Genomic DNA, 4228 nt, shown 5'->3' with positions numbered 1-4228 from the left:
CCTATTTAATACAAAGAATTAAATAGGGTTTATTTTAGACTGGGTTCGGAAAAGCTTCCTATAAGGGCAAGCCCCTATACTTAATTACATCTTAAATGACCAAAGTCACTTAAGAAAACTCTCGATAAAAATCAGGGAATATTATCTTCAAAGAGGTCAAAAGAATAGGACTTTTCAACGAAATTGGACGAAAAGGTGTGAAAGGGGAAAGGCTCGAATCTGGAACATTGTTGAGGAATCCAAATGAAGAGAAACTAGGGGAGACCACGGATCCTGAGGCGAACCTCGGTGGCTTCTCAGTCAATTCTATAGTTTGGCTTCAGTTTTGAGAAGAAATTATTCAAGTGTTTCATCCTGCCAATTTTATTTAATTAGGGCTTATGTTTGCGTGACACGGTCACACAAGTCGCCTAGAAGATATGAGGATTTATGTCGTATCGGACGACAACCTCGGAACCTAGAACGAGTTAGGACTTAAACTGCACAGTCTGGCTGTGCAAAGGCCTAACAGATAAAGTGAGGATTTATGTCGCGCTAAGCAGACTACCTTGAAATCCTATGGCTTGTTGTTTGATTCCTAGGAAAAGAATGGTTTAGCTAGGGAAGACATGTTCTGCTGTTGAAGATAGTCGTGCTGCCAACCACGCTAGCTCCAACCTCCTCAACGTGACGAGTTTAAGTTTTCTAGGGTGTCCAGTTATGATGTCAAATCAAACGACCCTATGGTAATAGTCCTAAATGTACTATATAAAAGAAGGCATGCTTAAAGTTATATAATATAAAATATGCAATACAGGACAAACATTAGGATGCATGTAGAACAGTAGCAGGTAGAAACAAGAATAGTATAACATGTTGTACAGAAAGAACAGTAGCAGGTAGAAACATGACAAGTATAACATGTTGTACAGAAAGAACAGTAGCAGATAGAAACAGAAAAATAAAATGCTGTAAAATGCAAAGAAAACTTGTACGCTCGTGAGATCCGTTGTTCCTTAAGTATAGCAAGTCTAAATACATCGCAAAAAGCGGAGTCTGGAAGAAACGTCGTCCAGGAAATCCAAAGAAGAGTGTAACAACGACTCATGACAGAAAACTCGAGAAAATCAACGAGAAAACACTCAAGTAAAAGAAAAGAAAAAGAATCCACAAAAATCTTCGAAAAATCCCGAAAGCACGAGGAAAAGTAACAAGAGTGTCCTGTCCCAAAGCTTCGATAAAACAAAAGAAAAGTAATTCGGAAGAGGGAGTGAGGGGGATCGCAAGCACTCGTATGGGGCTAGGCTCAGATATATATTTATACTCGAGGGTCCGCGAAGGCTACTCGGTCACCCGAATGTATAGAACCCGCCACTAAGTGTGTCTTGATCCTCACCTAGAGGGCTACTTCCCATCCTAAACAGGTATTTGTCAGGTGGACAACCAGCTTTAAAGTATGTTTTATGTTTTTAACATGCATATAAATTTTAAACATGCAAAGAAGAGTTATCAATTTTTGTTTCGTAGAAAAGTACGTTTTTGCTTGAAAAGGGTTTATCAAAACTTATTTTTTTTTTAGAAATTTTCGTTGTCCACGAGTCAATTACACTGTCGGGCGTGGGAATACCAACAATCTGAGGAGGTTCGAGCCAACTCGTGCTAGACTTATGTCGGTGAAGAATATTGTTATCCTATTATTCATCAAATACCTGGATCTTGATGTTATAGGATAGGGCATCTTTCTGCTCTATCTTCGGTGTGCCTTTATCATCACCACCGTACGCTCCAAAACGACTACTTGCGACCTTGTTTGATTGTTTCACGTATAGCAAAAGGCTATACGTGAACACTTATGCATCGGACATAAGCGTAAAAAAAAACGAACCAAGAAGCAAGGAAAGAAAAGAACAAAAATGGGGTGAGAGAGAGGAGGCATTGATCAATCTAAAACACCGAAAATAAGAATAGATCAGTTCTCAAAACTCCTATTGAAAAGACCTGGAAAAGTAGGGCCCAAGGTCTTTCCTAACAAACATAAAGGGCTACTTTGCGCTGATTTTTTTTTACACCCCAAAGACGTAGGATTAATAAAGTCAACCAAATGTTTTTCCAAAATGAGGCTTAGAAATCTCCCAAACTACACGAAAGGAAAATAACTTAGAGAATACCACCACTAGTATTCCCAAACTCATGTCGAAATCAAAATCTTCGAACTTTCAATTTAATCAATAGCCTTATATATCAAATAAGCATAAAATCTTCCCATATAACTAAATAAATGCTCACGACCAGGGTCAATACAAAGAGATGAACAACAGGTAAGGCTCTCGGCCAAGGCAACCAAAAGGGGAAGGGAGAGCTATTAAGGCTCACGGCTAAGGGCAGCAAGGGACAGCTGCTAAGGCCCACGACCAAAGGCAACCCAAGGAACAAGTACGGCTCACGGGACCAAAGGCAACCCAAGGAACAAGTAAGGCTCACGGCTAAGGGCAGCAAGGGACAGCTGCTAAGGCGGGCAACAAGGGACAACTGCTAAGGACCACGACCAAAGGCAACCTAAGGAACAAGTAAGGCTCACGGCTAAGAGCAGCAAGGGATAGCTGCTAAGGCCCACGACCAAAGGCAACCAAAAAGAACCATCGGTCGTCGGGTTGTTCCACATGCATAAGAGGATAACTAAAGTGATTATAATTTTTGGGATGACAAACTTGATTCAACAATCAAATTCAAGCCACTCAGACTCAACAAGAAGAGTCATACCGTCCCAGGCAACCTCTCAATAAGCTCACGGGTAGGACTAAAAACAAACCAAACCAAACTCCCAAGCCACCTCTTGAGTAAGAGCAGAACCAGACAAAAACTGAGCTCCAAAATCAAGCCAAAAATAAATCCCTAAAACTCACATACCCAAGACAGGAACTCCCTCCAAAACCCAGCCATTTTTTAGGCAAACCGAAAACCAACAGGGGCAAAAAGGATAAAGCCACACCCCAAATCAAATTGAAAATAAGCCTCATAATCAGGCAAGAATCAAGAGCTAGAACAGGTAAGGCTGAGCCCCAATGGAAGCCAGAAATCGAGTCACTCAAGGCTAAAACAGGGCCCAAGCATGAATAAAAACTCGAGCTTTAACAGAAATTAAAATTCCAGTCATTTTAAGGTAAAACCAAGCCAACCCAAGTTTTTCATCAAAACCCAGATTAGTTAAAGACCAAACCGAGCCAAGCAAGGCTAAAACCCGAACCCAGCAAGGGTCGAAAACCAAGCTGCAATTGAGACCTCCAGCACTAAGCCACAATAAAAGTTAGAGTAATATTCTTATGCTAAATAAAAAAAAATAGATGAAAAGCTTCATAATACATATCCCAACATGCTTGCAAGAGGAGCTAAAATTATCTCAAAGCCATGTTTCAACCTTCCTATTCACAGTAATAGGAATATGCTATGATTTCATCTCAAGCTAATAGAGAAAAGAAGAACACTTATGTCATACTATATTTCCCCCATTCTAAGCAAGTAATCCAATCTAATTCCTAAAACATGCTCACATTTTTATCCTTCACAGGCTCTTAAGGTGAATATCTCAAAATACATGAAAGTGCATTATACTAGAATGTTGTACTATCCAACAGAGCCATGCTCAGTGGCTCGACAGAGAGAAAACCGAAAGGAAGCAAGGCACCGAAAAAGGGGGAGAGAAGGATCTTTCTAATGCAAATGTAAAGCACTGCACTGCAAAAATAGCTTCAAGGAGATGCTCAGGAGATGCTCCCACATAAATCTCCCTCCTAAAATCTTCCAATAGCAAAGATCTCCACTTCCCCTCTTCTTAGGAAATTTTTCAACAATCACAAAACCCAAAAGAAGCTCTATTTTATAGGCAGAGAAGAGAAGGAAAAAAAATGAAACCATCCAACCTCCCCCGGTACTCGAATCGGGTCAAAGAAGAAAAGAACGCTTCCCTCTGCCTACCGCAGGCGAGGCAACCGAAGTGCCCAGGACCAAGTGGCGAGCCGAGTGGCAGGGAGAGAAGCATCAAAAAGAAAAGAAGGTTGCCACTCAAGTGTTCCAGGGAACAAGTTCATCAGAGTCAACCTACCAAGAAAGGAAAATCGCAGCTCATAGAGGCAAACGCAGCTTCGGGAAGAAGAGTCTCGAGCAGAAAGTGTCGGGCAAGGACGAATGAGAGGTCAACTCTCTCTCGCGTGGAGAAGAAGGGCTCGATCGGCTCGAGACCGAGAAAGGGAAG

The 4228-nt window shown here is 41.3% G+C and overlaps 1 protein-coding gene across 4 annotated transcripts in view; it reads right to left on the bottom strand.

Moving 5' to 3' along the window:
* Positions 1-4228, bottom strand: part of LOC110022985 (vacuolar fusion protein MON1 homolog) — an 89400-nt gene that overhangs the window by 20242 nt on the left and 64930 nt on the right. The gene's annotated exons all lie outside the window — the stretch shown is intronic.

The sequence above is a fragment of the Phalaenopsis equestris genome, unplaced genomic scaffold (assembly GCF_001263595.1).
Source record: "Phalaenopsis equestris unplaced genomic scaffold, ASM126359v1 Scaffold000203, whole genome shotgun sequence".
Taxonomy (NCBI): domain Eukaryota; kingdom Viridiplantae; phylum Streptophyta; class Magnoliopsida; order Asparagales; family Orchidaceae; genus Phalaenopsis; species Phalaenopsis equestris.
The sequence above is the reverse complement of the archived record's forward strand: the minus strand, read 5'-3'. Positions and strand labels throughout refer to the sequence as shown.